Here is a 19,319-nt window from a genome sequence, read left to right on the forward strand (position 1 = left end):
AGTTGGTGAATCTGAAGGGAAATAGCACAGAGCATGTTTTTTCTAGTTTAAGATATAAAAGACATAAGCAAAAGGTTCCAATCCAAACACCAAGTACAAGATGTAGTGAAAAGAATATGATTTGGTCAAGATGTATGTTTTGCCAGTTTTTTTTTTTTCACATGTGCCATAATTGTCATGATGTTGGTAATACTGTAATATATGTTAGCTATTCAGGGCCCCAGCAATGTATTCTGGTACTTGGAATAAGGGAAAGTGTTAGAAGGAAGCATTACCCACGCGTTTTGGAGAGGTGATTTCTTTTTTTCTTCACTGAGAGACGAATACTCAGTACAGATATCTTATTACACTGGTCTGCAGAACACAAAAATAATATCAGACTAAAAGTAGAATTTTAAAAATTTGGCAGTCACCATTCTAATTTAGTTGTACAGTGACGAAAGTTCATTGCAACAGCGTACAGTCATAATTAGCTAAGTAACCACAAACTGTGAAAAAGATGGAGATATGGAAATATTGCCTAAGGAAAAAATAAATGTTTTTCCAGCTGGTGTAACGTTTGTGATGGTGGACACATAGTATATGTCACATTTAAAAAAAAAAATGAGTTTATCAATGCAGTTAATGTAGTCAGCGCAATTTGCATTGTTGATTTTCAAAGTCTTTGGATGTACAGGTATGTCACAGAGATTTGTTCATGATAAATATTTTCACTGAGGACTCATTCTTTTTTAATGCTTTTAATCATTTAAGAAGATTGCTTTCAGATGGAATTTTTGTTTTTGTTTTTAGATGTCCACAAATCGAGACTGAAGTTCTTTACCTTTCAAAACGAAATACTGTTGAAGACAAATAATTATTTATATTTTGCAGGATTCAAGCATGTTCTTACTGTGTATGGTATTTTTATCAGCATTTTGGTAACCAGCAACATAGATGTCAAGATCTGCAGTTCTAGTAAATGTACCCTAATGGCAAATCATTATTTTTAAAAAGAGAAATTGCCTCGTTTACTGCTTACTGTATTTCATTGTGTGTTGATATAATCCGTGAACGCTGTTTGAGACGGTGATTGCGGGCGTGTGCACATTGTGTAGTACGTTTTGTTGGTTGACTGGGAATTTAGTGTTGGTGATAACTGAAATAATTTTTTTTTTTCACAAAGATGTGATAATATAGAACAAAAAAAAATCGAATTGCAAACAAACAATTTGTTACGTGTCTGCTCCAAGGACATAGAACTTGGCCAAGGATAAATATAATCTGCACTATTGAATCGATGATTTAACCGCCTTAAATGATGGGAAGGGGAAATGAGGCTGTTATTGCATTGTACGCATTTCAATTCTACTTCCTTTTTACTTCTTGTTTTCTTTTTTGAGTGTGATATTTGCCTTACTTTTTCACACAAATATCTGGGATACATAATATTCTGATGTCGCCGAATAAGTGTGCGTTCCAAACAACGTTCATACATGTAAACAATCAACCATCATAAAAGAAACATCTAGTAAGTCTTCTGCGGGAGGATAGATCAAAATAAAATGCAAACACCTCGCTTTAGAACATTATAAAAGTAAAACTGATTTCGTGCCTATCCTTGCAGGGCTGCGTTTCAGGGCCTGAGAATGCAAACTATAGCATTGTATTGATAACCATTAATTCCCAAGCATTCTCGGGGGAAGGGGTGAGTATGCAGGATGGGAGATTTGGTATCGTAATTTCTCCCAGTAAAACGTGATTTGTTATCACGGTTTCCATGACAACTATTTCCAAACACAGTAAACAATTTGTATATAACTCGTAGGTTTCATTGTTAAACATAGATTAGTTAGATTGATACATTTTTCACACACACACACACACACCAAAAAAAAACAACAACCATGTTTTAACACTTGCACGTTTTACAATCATGGATATTTGAAATTTTCAGAGAGTGACCTAATAATGATCAGTTGCCATGGTAACAGCACTACTGACCACCCCTCTTTGTATTTTTTTTTGGGGGGGCAGATAAGCACATTTCAGTCATATCAAGGTGCCACAAAGGGTTTTTGCAGTCAGCTATCCAACCTGCCCATTGACTTCGCCGATTATGTAAGATAAATACCTACACTCACTATAGCATGTATATATGGGCCTACGCTATACACTCGATTTTTCATTCAAAATGCGCGTCCAGCAAAAATACATCGTCCCATTTAGGATAACATAAAACGAGTTATCTTTCGCCTTATCTTATAATTTCTTTGCTGCATAAGATATCAGGACACATATATTATATTTCGAGAAAATAAAACCCTTTGAATAGATTGATTTAGGTAGCTTAAAAAAACTTTGAAATATTGGTAGATTTTACAAAGTACAATTTTGAGTAAATCACGGTTTTATGTTTCATTACGCCATATATGTGCGTGTAATATGCTACATTCAAATGTGTATTAGTCAGGTTTTAAACTTGAAATGGAAGATAACACATTTCTAGTTTGAAAGTTACTTATCAACCATTACTTATTTCGATAAAAAAAATAAAAATCGTGATTTTTGACATTCTTTCAAATTTTGGGCTAAAAAAGGCATTTTTCGGCAAAAACGCGCTTGACATCCGGCCGTATGCTAAACTTCAGTATTTTTGCAATTCTTTCAGCTGGGAAACTTAGCATTAACAAATTTTGCCGTCCAAAGTAAAAAAAATCGTCTTGGCTGGCCTACTATATGACATAAAAAGCCAGTTCCCAGTTCCACTCCCAGTTCCCAGTTCCAGAGTGTGAGTAGCAAAAAACGTCATTCGTACCAATAGGCATGTTGGTTTTTAAATTCACCATTGTTCACTAGGATAAGCATCTGTGATGTAATGATTATTCATGTGATCCTTACAAATGCTGATTTCCAGGACATCCACCTGACAGCAAAAGTGGTTTGACAATATCGATAGAAGGAGATTGTTAATACATTCAACAATGTTGTTCAATGCAAAATAACGAAATGGATTCTCTCTCAAGTGTTAAATTTGTATTTGATTTGTATACACTCATATCATCAGTAAATAGAATATATAATCAAACATGTCTGGACATATCGGCAAATCATTATATAAAATAAATATTTTTTTAGGTTTAACAAGTGTCATAAATATTGATTGTTAATGCTCAAAATCAATTCCACAGGCACTGACAGGTATCTGTTTGTTGCGAGGTCATAATCTACTTCCAACAGTTGCAAAGAAATAATTAAAATCATCGATTCTTTGTCTGCTACAACTTCACCATCAAGTCTTATTCATTCTATATACCTGCTGACTTTTCTTTATGTTTCAATTTGAATAATCACTTTTGTTGGACGTTGGAAGGGCGAGTGGGAGTGACAAATGTTTCAATGTAGCCGTATAGTGACGATTACTGTGACAGAAGAGTTACTCGACAGCAATAGGGGTCATCGATCGTCTTCAAATGTGGACTTCATTGGGTTTGAAAAGACTTCTTTCGTTTTTATAAGCAACTATTTCATTATTGTTTGTCGTCGATATGGTTGGATGGAATACTTGCTTTGTGCTCACCACTGAGTTACAATTTGCTGATGGGAAGTTTGCTTGAGCCGAATCATGTGACTTTATCCCACAGGACGATCTGGACCAGTTGTCGGTGATTCACGTAACAGGAACAAAGGGCAAAGGTTCCACGTGCTACTTCACAGAGAAGATCCTTCAGACGTGTGGATATAAAACGGGGATGATATGGTCAGTTGCCTTCACATTTTACACAAATACTATGTCGGCATTTTACTCATGTTGTTCTGCACTTTATCATGTAACAATGATTCTTGTAGTCTCTTGTTTAACTTTTAGGGCCTCTGGTCTTTGTTTTAACTTAACGAATTGTATAGTTCCTGTAGCAATGCCTCCTTTCCAGAGTTAATTACCCAAACAAATCACCAAATGAGGTGAGTTGCGCATATTGAAAGAGAAAACGATAAATGTGTTTTTGTGCTCTCTCTCACAAGGTCGGCGTTTTTACTTATGTTGTTGTGCACGTTATCTCAACCATGACTTTTGAAGTCTGCTTGGAATACCCCCCCCCCCCCCCCCCCCCGCTTAATTTGAATATTAGATTGAATCTAAGAGCCCGGTTCCTAATAGCAATGCATACTTCCCGGATTTACCCCATCGTCGTGAAAGAAGAATCAAACTGTGGTCTCAACTCTCTCTCTCTCTCATTTATATGTTTCAAACGAATGTTATTGCCAGTAAATGTTCCATGTATACTGTACTGTTGGGCAAAAAAACATACAAACAAATAGTGCGTAGGCCTATCGCGTCTTGTAGGACTGGAGTAACATGGTGGAAAACTGATTCACTGAGAATGTGCTCTGACGCTTAGTAATGTTTATCAGTGTACAATCACCGACATTATATATTTTTTAATAGGCTGGACAATTTATTGTAATATTCCAAACAATCTAATCACCAGGTTTACTGTTTTAACCCCACCAGCTCGCCACCGTTGACTGAGACAAGAGAACGAATACGTTTGGATGGTAAAGTGGTTCCACGCCGAATGTTTGCAACCTACGGCCTGGAGCTTTTTCCGATGTTTGAAAAAGTGGAGAAGAATTTCAAAGAGTGGGGGATGGAAAAATATCGCCCAAATCTATATCAATACATCCTGACATTGGGACTCTCCATATTTCTTAAAGAAAAGGTAAACCAGCCCTGTATAAACAGAATTCCATGAATTTTCTATGGCGACAAGGGTGTTATGATTATGGATCCGTTTTCTAATTTCGCTACACAACATAAGAACACACAACAAGAAAAAAAATAAGACAAATGCGACACAACAAGGAAAAAAAAAAGAGAAATTCTTCTAGGAATCAGAAAGGAGCTTTAGAACTTCGGCATCTCTATCTTGTTTTTAGATTGCTTTTGGTAGTAGAATTGTGATTCTGTTGATTGCGTTTTCCCAACAATACCAGGATTTACGATATTTTTTCAAGTTGAAGATTGAAACCAATCGCTATTGCATCTGTCGGTTTCTGATTTTTGCTGATCTCCAATTAAAAACACAAACAAATACCCAAACAAAAAAACTGTACCATGTCGCTTGAATGGGTAGAAGCAAGATTTACGATGATAATGTGATCAACTCAAAATTAACGACAATAAGAAAGATTGATATACTGTAATACACTGGTGTGACGAGATCTCTTCCTGGTAAAGTATGTGTCCGCTTTGCCATGTTTTAAAGGGACATTCGACATTCGATCCGTGGTCTTATGTATACATTGGCAGTTTAGGAACATAAATCAAGACATTTATCTCTCGCGGGTAATAGTTATAACAACACAGATATTCAAGACATTGTGAACGTTTTAAGTCTCAATCTCTATTTCTTATGTGTTGGGATAGGCCTACATGAACATGGTAATGCGATACGTGGCAAACGCATGCAGTATTAATGTTTTTTTTTTTTCAGCATACATTATTGGAAATATATTCCTGTCGCTGTTCGTCTTTTGCTGCCTCACTCTTCATGCCACATCTATCAGTCTATCGATTCATAATCTGTCGTATGTCATTCAGCAATGGGAATCACTGTCGATATGTCTGTATCCTAGGTTGATGTCGTCATCATGGAAGTGTTCATTGGAGGCGAAACTGACTACACAAATGTCTTCCGGTACGTAGGCCTTTGGTATCAATTTTGGCTGACTAAAATCTCCATTTCTGCTTTTTAATTCTTTTATTTCTTATTAAGTAAGTCTTAGCAGGCACTTTAAGATTCAATCAATTCTTAACTCAGGCAAAGAAAAAATGTATATCGAGATTCAAGGGAAAATCAAACTACTGGACAGAAGTAATTAATTTGAAGGAAAAAAAAAGAATCTTCTATAACAGTCACAATAATGCTAGCACGTGATAACATATGGATAAGTTAATGCAAGTCTCCTATATTCTATTTGAGTTTGAGTTAAGTTGAGTTGAATTTATTAACAACATGCTTTTACATATCAATATTTGAATATTATTTCATGAAATTACAAACGGTATGATAACATGGAATTTTACGAGAATACGATGATATGGATCAGGTATACTTACAGGTATGTATTTTTTACTTATTTTACAAGCAAGTAACAAATTGTGTTGAATATAGTTTGATTCAATTTCAATGTGACATCTTGATAACAGAAAAGGTAAAAACATGAATAAGTATGCATAGACCTAAACACTGGCACACTGGCAGTTTTTGAAGAAATAGAAGAAAATGTTGTTAAGGAAGAAACTTCAGTGCAAATGCTGTCGAGAATATCAACGCGTCTGTTCCAACTACTATGCCAACATGGGATGCAATATTCTATTCTACTTCTCTGGAAGTGCTCAAAGCTACTTACATTATGTATAATAATCTATCCATTATCAAAACCTACAGTCCAAACATCACGACGAAACCTCGCTTCTTTCCGCTAGTTTCAAACATACCTTTGTGATTTATAAAGGTTCATTTGAGGTATCATAGGTTATCAAGTCAGGTGTAACATATACATTTTACTTTCGTTTCCTTTCGGGGGAGGGGTGACAAAATAGGAAGTAATAACATATCGGAAGATAAGAAGAGTTGGTCCATGCGCTGGATACTGTTGCGTTCTCTCTTATTTAACGGACTGATAATATCTTGACCATCCACAGAAGAAAGCTTACTCTTATTTTATTGTTGACGTCACTGACCCTCTACACTGCACTACACTGCATAGGACCCCTACTGTTGTTGGCCTCACGACTCTTGGCATTGACCACACCGAGTATCTTGGAGCCACATTGGAGAGGATCGCTTGGCACAAAGCGAGCATCGCTAAGGTATGTTTTTTTTTTTTTTTTTTTTTTTTTTTGGCCGCTGACATGGCTAACACGGGACCATTAAATTATGGCGTCACGCGCGCAGTTCCCTATAGAGTCAAAGGAATGATAGGTTTTAGTGGAGATGGGAATTCAGTTTGCCGAACTTCAGTTTGTTAAACGATTAGAATCTCTTCTGAAATATGAAAGACATTGAATGCAAAGAGAAATTCAGAGTTTATTTGACGAAAATAGGCTTTGAACTGGCTGAGATACTTTGTATCAGTAAAAGTTGGGACCCATAATTCAGTTGGACTTCTCTGTTTTTCGATTTCTCAGTCATTTCAAAGCCAATTTTCAGCAGAATTTGTAATACCTCGGAGAATCATGCGCTCTTTAATATTTCATAAGTGGTTGCTAATTATCTCGCATAAAGTTAAAATCTATAAATCGCCATCTCAACCAAAACTATACCATCTCTTTAAGACAATGCAGTTGTGTATACAATATCAAAGTTATGGTAATGCCATTGTTCTATGATCTAAAACGTTTTTACGTAAGAGATGTCATGGTGGCTTAAGTGCCGTGATAAAAACACCTACTGCACGTTTCGATGTTTGTTTTGGTTTTACATAATATCTGATTTCAAATGGTTTTTACATTTGTACGGACATTCTTGGTTAACTATTTTATTCTGTGTCATTGGTTATTTTCTTGTTTTTAAAAAGTTACCACGTTTAATAACTTTTGCGCATTATGTGCTGCGATCTACTTGCAGAAAGACCGTCCTTGCTTCACCCTCAGCCAGCCAAAAGGACCTCTACAGGTGATCGCAGAGCGTACGAAGGAAATTGGAGTAAGCCTCTCTACTCAGTATAGCCAATGGCAGCAAATGAGACGGTATAAGCAAGCCATTTCATACAACAACAAACAAGCTGCAGGTCACAAGGATCTTACGTTGTATTAAAAATAATCGGATACTGCCAGATCATTGGTTAAACTTCATGATATTAGATATACACGACGAATAGCATTATTCAGCTCTGGTTACATTTGATTTGAAATGCGTTGATGTTGTTACTTAAGTATGATCATTTCTTGCACTTCCTTTCTCTCGTTTTCATTCATCAGTATGAATATGAATTGTATTAAAATATTGATCACGAAAAAGTGTCAGTACTTTCACGTTCAAATGGGTTCCATATTAATGTTCACGTATATCTTAATTCATTTATAAGTAGGCGTACATGATACTAGTATTTGTATTCATCTTAACAGGCGACCCCTTTATACATTTGCCCTCCCCTCTCTGACTACGAGACCGATGGAAAAGCATTCGAACTTGGTATCCATGGTAACTTTCAACGCGATAACGCTGCCTTGGCTGTTCAGTTGGCAAAGCGCTGGATTGAAGAGAAAAGTCCTGGTTGCTATGACTTTAACGGTTGGTTTCATTATTGTCTCGTTCTGATACTTTTTTATGCCTCCGCCACGAAGTGGTGTCGGAGGCATTTTGTTTTCGGGTTGTCCGTGCGTCCGTCCGTTTGTCCTTCCGCCCGTCTGTCCGTCCGTCCTTCCGTCCTTCCATTCGTAATCAATTTTGTGGACAGCGTAACCAAAAAACCGTTTGAGGTTTCATAATGAAACTTGGCATGCATGGGTGGGCAAAGTTGTGCCTATCAACTTTTAAATGCACATGCTCATGGTCAAATGCTCAAAATTTCACTATTTCCCCCATATCCACGCAATGCCTGAAGGTATTTTCTTTCAACTTATTTTATACATGTACTACCAAATAAAGATTCTCCAGAGAGAGTTTCGGGTCATGAAGTCAAAGGTCAAAGATCAAAGGTCAAGTCAAAATGTTGAAATTTTATGTTTTTCTCTATATCTCGCAAATGGTTTATGGTATCTTAATGGAACTTAGTATATATGCATGTACTGACTGACAACAATCATATAGAGAATTTGAAGGTCAGGGGTCAAAGGTCATTGGTCAAAGGTCAACTCCTCAAAATGTCACTCAAGTCTTCCCTCATATTTATGCAGTGCCTGCAGTATTTTTCTTGAAACTAAATATATACATGTCATATACCCAGAAGAGATTCTCTGGTCAAGAGGTCAAAGGTCAATTGAAAGTGCTAAATTTCACTTCTTCATCCGTATCTCGCAAGTGACTCAAGGTACCATCATGAAACTTTAGGGTCTTTAAGTCAAAGGTAAAGGGTCAAAGACCAGGTTTAAATGCTAATATTTTTACCATTTAATACTTAAATTACACCTTGTAGGAGGAGCATGTATTATGGCGGAGGCCGACCAGTCACCATAGCGACGTTCCTAGATTTTTAATGTACTGCTGTCATAGGTTGAAAATAGCTTGATCAGAAACGTATGATCGATAACCCGTCTATCAAACGCAATGTTAATAGATGTCTTTCTACACTATGATCACAATCCCCGATGTCCAGTATGGCGTTGTAAGGCTTGGCAGCAGATAGATATATTTTGATTTGCACTTAATCGATTAACTTGGTTATAAGTTTATTTGTGTTTTAATATATATATATATATATATATATATATATATAGCTATTTACTTAGCACCTCTACCCTTTGCAGTGTTGGCTTTTGGCTTTTAGTAAAGTATGCAGACAGAGCATGCCTGTACTGTAGTGACCGGAACTATTGTCATTCCAGTTTGCTCTCCCCTTCTCCCTCCCCCATCTCTCCCCCCTCTCCCTCCCTCTCTCCCCCTCGCTCTCCCTCTCCCTCCCTCTCTCTCTCTCTCTCCCTCTCTCTCTCTCTTTCTCAATGATCCAGTCAGCAGGCTGATTGTAACCAGGGAGGTAGTCTCACCTCCCCGTTGTAACTCACTGCCAAATAGCACATTGTCAGCACCGGCAAACTGGCAATGCTCTCCTTCTTATTCCTGTATTTTCGTTATTTACGGGTCGATTTTTTTCGTTCGAAATGTAAAATGGATGACCATAGAATTTCTCAATAGAATATAAAATTGAAAACTTTCGAAAGGATAGAGAAAATTGAGTTCACTTTGAATGGTCTGCCACAGGCAGATATCCTTATCATGCTCTTACGTAATACGACAGCTGCTTTCTCAACGATCCAGTCAGCAGGCTGATTGTAGGGTTGTATTTTTTTTTTTTAGATGGGGATTAATGATTAATTACTTTTTTTCTCATAATGACTTCTTGCGAAATAATCAGAAACTCCTTAAGAAATATAAAAAAGCATACAATTCTAAGATGAAGTTTATTCCATAAAAATCTATTTTGAAATGGCCGAGATATCAAAAAAAAGTAAAACAAACTTGTCCTGATAAAAGGGGGTTCCCACCTTTTATTAGGACATCTTTGTTTTTAGATATCTCAGTCATTTTAGAACAGATTTTCATCTAATATTTCAATCCCTCTTTCAATTGCATTCTATTTCATCATTGTTTATAAGAAGTTTCTCATTAACTCACAAAAAGATTGGAAACATGAAGACGCATCTCAACCAACACTATGCTACCCCTTCAACGGTCAAACATCAAGGACAAAGTCATGAGCTTTGAGTTTCACCTGCAGATATACGCCGTATTTATAAATTTCATCTTGTTAATGGGGAGTAAACAGTATAATCACATGTGATGGAAGCGGTATCCCAGTCGACGGTGATTAAATGTGTATTGTATCGGGAGCACAAGTTCAAGCACGTCAAGGGCTGCAATTAGCGTTGTACGTGCAGTATCTCAAAGAAGGTATACATTTCTCCGTCTGTTCTTTTTCGATTTGTTATGAAGACCTTCCGGTGAGATCGTCTGCGGATGAAGGTAGGCCTATTCCTGTCGTGAAACCATATGTGTTGCCTGATCCGTTCATACAAGGTAGGACTACGTCATCAATGTAATGATTATCTAATGTTTAACGCAATCTTTGTTATTATGATAACATTTAATGTTCGTGAACGCTGGGCTAAAATAGGTGCGAGTTTGCTACGAGTTTGCTACATAGGATATGATTAATGTAAGATGAGAAAAAATGAGGTCCGTTATGAGCTACAGATTTCCATCTGTTAAGGAAGTTATGACACTTTATAAGATTCACTAATTTTGGCAGAACATTTCTTGAACAGTTGCTATGAATATGCGCATGTTTTCTCACAATTTCCAATGGTTGTGTTCGAAAAAAGGAGGAAAATGCAATATCTATAAATGTAAAAGTGTAAAACACACTATTATTTATGGCAAAACAATAGTCCATCAATGCATTGGAACAACATAGTTTACAAGAACATTGTAAACTTTTTTTTTTGTGTGTGTGAGTGTGTACAAATAATATCAAGTCGAGGCGATGGCATCAAACCACTCATTTTCTTATTCATTGTTATTGATTGTTCGAGAAGTGTTTTGTTAAACTTAGAAAAACTTCGCAGTTTCATAATATCTTTGATTTTAATACGATTTGAAAAAAAAATACCGGCGTTCCCAGCTTTTTCTTTCCTTTTTTTTTTGGGGGGGGGGGGGGGGGGAGGGGGATGTTAGGGTTAGGGTTCAAGATTTGGAAGGGGGAAAATGTGATAGTTGGGTGTATATATGCAGTTTAAGCGGCTGTCTTTCAACCTTTTCTCAAGTAAGATTTTATTGTCCAAAAATATCACTCAAAGTGTGCAACAGATCGTTGATTGTCAATTTTGAAAATACAAAATCTAACTTGGGTGTGTGTGGGGGGGGGGGGTGGAGAGTCTCGGGGGACCCAATTCCCACACCCTCCGTTATCTGTGCTCCTTTTCCTCGCCTTAATACACTTTTCAGATTAACGAAATATCTTAATAATTCTTAGTGTCTTGTCACTTTAGTTAAGAAAAAACTCAATAGTTCAACCCTGTACAAGGGTAGTATCCACTTTTAATTAACCCTTTCTTTGTTAAGTTCCCCTCCATATCAAATTTAGTACAATTTTATAAAAGAATATGTATAAACGAGATATTTCAACTTCAACTTTAAAAATGCAAAAGCTCCCTCGTATGGGAAGGATGGGGATAGCCCTTTCTCATGCCTTCCCCTGCTACGCTGGCTACCCTTTAAAGACTGACAATTTTTCAAAATAGTTATGCCACAAAATGTGTGTACCAGATCGTTTCAAATTCAAATTTAGATAACTTTACCCCCATAAAGTAACAAAGTATGATATACACTCAGCAAAAAAAAAAAGAAGAAAGTAAACACTTTTTCAAGTATATATTTCTAATCTAACATTCGGCTAAAATTTTGTGTATTATATACCATATTAAAGGTAATCTAATTGGCTATCAACCTGGTAGGTCAACAAAAAGTGAAACTTTACGCATGAGTGGACACGTTTGTTTTTCTCTGCCAGGTCACGAAAGTAAAAATTGCAAAACTGAACAATTTGCCAGTCATGCTTAGGTGCTCTTCCATATAATAAGAACAAACAACAAATTTCACACAAAAAGAAACATGAATTAAGTTTTAATAAGAACAACTGTGATCTCTTGATATCTTTAAAGCCCAAAAGATCAATAAAGGTTAAAGATAATGGGGGAAATGGAGAATCTTTTGTCAAATCTAAATTCAAATGAAATAAGAAAAGAAGCAATAATCAACAAAAATGGTAGAAATTTAGGGTTTTTTTTTTCAAATAAGAAATTGCAAATTATGTTTGGTTACTGTATTTGTCTTATGGATTCTTAAATTACTAAATTAACAAAATGTAATAAAGAAATTCTGTTCATTTAATCATCTTTATGCATATTACTCCCTATGCCATTTGAAGTTTGAGTTGACAGAAAATTCTTATTTCCCCCTTTAGTTTTTTCACTTTGTTTTTGTTAGAGGTTACAAAGAGATAAAGAGAACGAAAACTTATATTTGCTATTTCATTCATGTCTCTCATTGTGTAATACTGGTCTTTTGTTGTCATTGTTATCGAGAAGGGTGTTTGTAAAAGAAAGATAACTTGCCCATTTTTGCAATTTTTACTTTTGTGCTTTGGAGAACAAAAACAAAAGTGTTCATTCATGCGTAAAATTTCCTTAAGTATCATTCTACTAGCTTGATTGCTAATTAAATTACCTTTAATATGGTATATAATGCATCGATTTTCATCAAAATCTTCTATGAAAAATATGAACTCGAAAAAGTGTTTACTTTCTTTTTTTTGCTGAGTGTACACACAGTATATGAGTACATAATTCTAAAAGGAATTTCGAGTAAAATAAGCTTCATCAATATATTGTTCACAATTATAGTAATATCAACCTTCAATTTAGATAAATGATCAACTAAACAATTACAATTTCATATTCTTACTGTATATGGTTAAAAGAGGAATCAAACTGGAATCATAAAAGCACAAAATATACACAAAATCTCACTAATGTTTGAGGAGGAATAGGGCTTACCTCATTTGACACATCCTCCTGCTTGTTCTCCTTCCACAAACTTGATGCATTTCTCTGACTGACAAATTTCCAGATATTCCAACAAAAGTATGCACCAGATTGTTGAATTTCAGTTCTAAATGAAAACGCTTCCTCGACTATGGGAGGGGTATATTCCTGCCTCCCTTTGGTCGGTCCCCTCTTTTCAAACTTTTGAAAATTTCCGAATATCCCCCCAAAAGTGTGCATCAGATCGCTCTATTTCAATTTAAAAAAATGCAAAAGCTCCGTCGAGCGGGAGGGGTATCATCTTATCACACTCTCTACCTCATCAGCCCTATGATACGCATTGATGATGCACACGCGGAATAAAAGCTGAGATTCCGTCGTTTAGCTATCAACACTTCGCTGAAAAGCCCTATTTATTTTCCGTACTTCTTTACTTAAAACAACAACAACAACATTCTAACTCATCCAAAGCTGACACCGGATCGCTGAATATCAGGTACGAAAATGCAACATCACCCTCTTGTGGGAGGAGGAATTATAATACCCTCTCCTACAACATATTCATGTTTTTCTCCACTTCATTGCTTAACAGAATAAATACAAGAAATCAATTTAAATGATATCATTTTTAAAAGCAAATTGTTAGATCAATCCACATCAAAATACGGCTACATTACTTAAACGAATGAGACTGTTTAAAGTTCAAATTCTGGCTCTGCTGGTGGTGGTTATTCCTCAGGGTTGAAGGACTGCTCGTTACCGGGCCGCCAGCAAGTTGTGCGTTGGAAGCACGTGACTTTCTACTGCGACACCGCGAGCAATGAGATGAGCTTGACTGCGAGCAAGGAATGGTTCAAGGCAGCTGCGGAAGAGGAAAGGGAAAGACTGGGTGTATCCATGACCCGCGTGCTCATGTTCAGCATGAAAGCCAAAGTGAAGACTCCAGGAGTCATGAAAAACCTTGCGGTAAACCTGGAAATATTGGCAACGGGTCTGAGATAGGGAGCTACCGTAGAGATTATGATACAGGAAATTTGAAAAATCATACATTGCTGTTACAATCATTTGTAATGAAATTATCAAAGTTCGTTTCTATCTCCATAATAATCATATTCAATGCAGGTGTGATATCTGTTAGTCAATTAATGAATGAACAAGTGCAATAGGCCTATGCATGTCAATGTATACATACTGCACTGCATGCATGATAATAATGAACAATTCTTGTGCGTTATTCCGCATACTAGGCCTATAAAGTGTACGACTTTGTCAACTGGGTGCTCTCAAGAAAAGTAAATAGAATTTAGTAATAAAACTGTACCGAGCTTCTTGTTTGCTTTGTACTGTAAAAAGATGCAGTAGCAACAAAGGCAGATTGGAATTTGTTGATGTTGATAATTTTATTGTCTAGTAGATTTTTAGGTAGATTATTGAAGCATTCAATGCAAACGCTCTTTCCCCTTTAGAAGTTGGTTCTTTGATTTTTTTTTTAAATAGCGCTTTGGGATTTGACCGGACTGTGTTATGCGCCGTATAAGCGTTGTCAATTAATATTATCATTATCTGTAATACTCGTGGTTGGTTGGGCCAAAAGTAAATGTTAGGGCCTTCCCCCTCCTTTTTTTCACAAGAAGAATCTCGGAACTGAACCTTAGTGAGTTCTCCTATCTTTTTTTTTTTTTATTATTTTTTTGAATTATTTATTTTTTCAAATTCTTTTTCTTTTAAAGAGCCAAAAGCGTGGACAACTGACTGGCAGCCCAGTTCAACCCGCGGGACCTAAAATGATGCAATATGATATATACAATATATGTAATATAGCGTAATATGTATGTGCTTTACAGGATTTTGACTTCGATGCCGCCGTCTTCTGTCCGAGTTGGATGATAGCTGGCACGCTACCTGAAGCTCATCGTAAGTTTTCTTGGAAAACACCACTACCTTAACTCATGTACCGGGATCTACACTGATTAAGTGAATTTTCCAGTAACAAGCATATTGCTTATTGTTTCCTTTCAATTTCCTAAAAACCTAATGAACTAGTGTGTTACATGTTTGGATACACAGTGCGATTCAAAATAACGTAAAGAAAAGTGGTAATCGGGGATCCAGGAAGTTTTAAACTCTTCTAGCATACTGTAATGCAATGGCAATGTGTAATACAATCAAACAGATCCCAACCTATTTTAAACGTCAAATACTCCGGTTGAAACTGCCATCATACACCATTTGCGGTTGTTTTCCTAGCGACGACTTGTAGAATCTGCCGCCACACTTAAACCATCGTTGGAAATAATATTTAATGGACAACTTATATGAATGTCATTCATTCATTCATTCATTCATTCATTCATTTCATTTCATTCATTTCTATTTTTATTCAATTTAGGCCTATTCATCTGTGAAAATACATTGAAAATTAGCCTCCGAGGGCTCATGTTGAGTAAAATAATAACATACATGAACATGTGAAGCAATGAAACGTATAAAAGAAGAAAAATTGCTGTGCACGAGCTACATGAATACGTTGAAAATCTAAAATTCTAATTCTTACACCGAAATGCCAACTCCTAGGACACATGAATAGCAATGATTATGACAAAATAAGAACAAGAATAAGTCTGCAATTTGGGGCGAGAAGGTGCTGTTTCGTTGTAACAAATCGTATCAGAATGCTGCTGAAATGAAGTGTGCTTGAACACCGTTGAAACAGGCTTGGAGAGAAATAAAGAATCCCATATGTCTGGGAAAAATCATATTCGTGTTTCCTTCTTTTTAGCTTCTTCTTACACCGACGAAGAGCGGTACACTTTTGAGGGAGAAATGAAAAACACCGCAGAACTGAAGACCCACTTCGAGGAAGCTTTGGATAAACAACTGGGAAAGACGAAGCGCCCTGTAGTGAAGGCGGCCTCTTCGGTACCGGCCGCCCTCCGATGGGCCGTGGGTAACGTCGATGACCTTCGGGATCTGCCCCCGTTACAGGCCTGCGAATCCGAGGACGACGGACGACTCGACGTCGCAAGTCACGTGCAGGTGATGGTGACCGGAAATTTCTACATCGTCGGTCAAATCGTGAAGATTGGATCCCGCTTTTGAACTTGGTGATAGATGACCAATTACATGAAACTTGCTATAATACAGTGTATAGCATGAAAAAGCACATAGTATATTAGGCCTTCTTTTTGGCATGATCTTTTGCCGTATAAGTTCTTCTATCACAGAGGCACTAGTGAAAAGATAATGCAAGTTAATCATTTGCCACATGTTATCATCATTTACAATGTAAATTCGTTGACAACAGCTAAAGCCACATATTATCATCATTTGCAATGTAAATTCGTTGACAACAGGTAAAGCAACATCGTCGTTTGCATTCAGTTTCGTCAAATTCTCAATCAAAATGGTCTCACGTAATCTATATTGCGATTTGTTATGTATTTTTGGTATCTTTTTGTCCCCGCCGAACGAGTTCGAGCAGGGGACTATGAAACGGGCTCCGTACGTGTGTGTGTCCGTGTGTCCGTCCGTCCGTCCGTGTGTCCGTGTGTGCGTCCGTGTGTGATCAAAATCTTCAATTTGCTACTTCTCTGTCATTTATGAGCCAATTTTGATTCTGTTTGCTTCATATGATAGCACTACATGGGAGCTTTGAAACTTCTACACAGAATTTCAGTCGTGACCTTTGACCTTGACCTTTGACCTATATTGTACATTTTGCTACAAAATGCTACTCCTTCGCCATTTCTGACCCGATTTCGATTCCGTTTGCTTTATGTGATGGCACTAGGTGAGGGCTTCAAAACTTCTACACAGAATTTTGACCTTTGACTTCTTTGACCTTTGACCTTGATTTTTTGACCTATATTGTACATTTTGCTACAAAATGCTACTCCTTCGCCATTTCTAACCCGATTTCGATTCCGTTTGCTTTATGTGATGGCACTAGGTGAGGGCTTCAAAACTTCTACACAGAATTTTGACCTTTGACTTCTTTGACCTTTGACCTTGATTTTTGACCTATATTGTACATTTTGCTACGAAATGCTACTCCTTCGCCATTTTTAACCCGATTTCGATTCCGTTTGCTTTATATGATGGCACTAGTTGAGGGCTTCAAAACTTCTACACAGAATTTTGACCTTTGACTTCTTTGACCTTTGACCTTGATTTTTGACCTATATTGTGCATTTTGCTACAGAAAGCTACTCTTTCGCCATTTCTAACCCGATTTCGATTCCGTTTGCTTTATGTGATAGCACTAGGTGAGGGCTTCAAAACTTCTACACAGAATTTTGACCTTTGTCTTCTTTGACCTTTGACCTTGATTTTTGACCTATATTGTACATTGGCTACAAAATGCTACTCCTTCGCCATTTCTAACCCAATTTCGATTCCATTTGCTTTATGTGATGGCACTAGGGGAGGGCTTCAAAACTTCTACACAGAATTTTGACCTTTGACTTCTTTGACCTTTGACCTTGATTTTTTACCTATATTGCACATTTTGTTACAAAATGCTACTTCCGGCGGGGACATATGTTACGCACCGCGTAATTTCTACTTTTCCTTGTTTTAAATGTATTTGTCCGTTTGTCATCACACTGGGCACGCCAATAAATGTATGCAACCGCGCACGCAAGCACTCACATACATAAAAATACACAATATCAATCCTCAGAGTAGAAAAAAAAAATCAATACAAAATACACAGTCAAACAATAATTGTAGATTAAATTTTATACCGACACGTGATAGTCTATGCCGGCGAAATGTTTTAAGACAATATCAAACATGTGTGGGAAATTGAAGCCTATGTAAACCTGAACTGTCTAGAATGGAATTGACTATACATGAAACAAAGTTTATTGTTTACATGTTGATGTGTGATAATTAAGAAGCTGAAGTCGGTTCAAGAGTTTGGTGACCCCTCATAAAAGATGTCCCATCTGACTCAGAACAAAGACCAATGTGATTCTCACTTTCCCCAGACGCTCAGAGGCCGGGACGATTTCAATGACTAAGTACTACTACTACTACTACTACTACTACTACTACTACTACTATACAACTACTATTACTACTACTATTTCTTATGATAACAATAATATCGATATTATGAATAATAAATGATAATAATAATAATGATAATGCTAATAGTGGTTATTTGTATGAAGTGCACTTCTTGAGCACATGATATATTGCAGATCTACGTCGTATGTGTTTCATGGATGTAGATTCAAGGAGTTGCGTTGATCTATAATTACAAAAGAAGAGTAACTGATAGTATAGATGTTCTAATGTTGTAGAGAAGATCATTTTCTCTTCCATCTAAACAAAATGAAATGCTTTGTGCAGTGACAACCATCCATCAATTTCGCAAGTTGTTCAAATTGATATAATCAATTTGTAACTGTCCGACTTTTATCCAGGCGCATAGTTTTCTTCAAGGATTGTAAGCTTGTGTTATTCTGTGACGATTTATGTACTACCTTGGTTTCTGATGTAGACCACCAGACACCAAAAATACCTCCCTTGGATTTCAGAGAAAAAGACTATGCATCATATAGTCTGCAGGTAATAGCACCATGGCACTTGTGTGGGTTTACTACAGGTATTAAGGAGTGAAAAGAAATAGAGGACTATTTAGAGGGGTTTAGTTGGTGTGAACTGTCATTACATTGAAGAAAAACATGTTGTACCTTTTCCCGAAAATTAACATTGTATTATACTGGTCATGAGAATAAATGGGGTCTTTCGAATGAAAAAGGAACTCGCTACATTGCAAAGATGTACTTTGTTATTGACGTAGAAACTTCACTGTCCATAAGAGTGTGTGGTTGTAGTTGTGATTTTTCGGTTAGAAGACATTCATTTCAAGAAGGTAGGAATATCACAGATCTCATCAGTCCCTCTATCGTATATTTTCTCCCAGCATACACCACAGATAATTATATCTGATGACGAACACCGTCTACAGTATAAACATGATGGGGAATAGGATGTACAGGCCATACTTTTCAACTTTTCAAATTTCCATTGGATAAACAGGGAAAATTATAAACAATGCTTT

The sequence above is a fragment of the Diadema antillarum genome, unplaced genomic scaffold (genome assembly GCF_040938485.1).
Source record: "Diadema antillarum isolate AM-2024a unplaced genomic scaffold, OU_Dant_1.0 scf00000093, whole genome shotgun sequence".
Classification (NCBI taxonomy): domain Eukaryota; kingdom Metazoa; phylum Echinodermata; class Echinoidea; order Diadematoida; family Diadematidae; genus Diadema; species Diadema antillarum.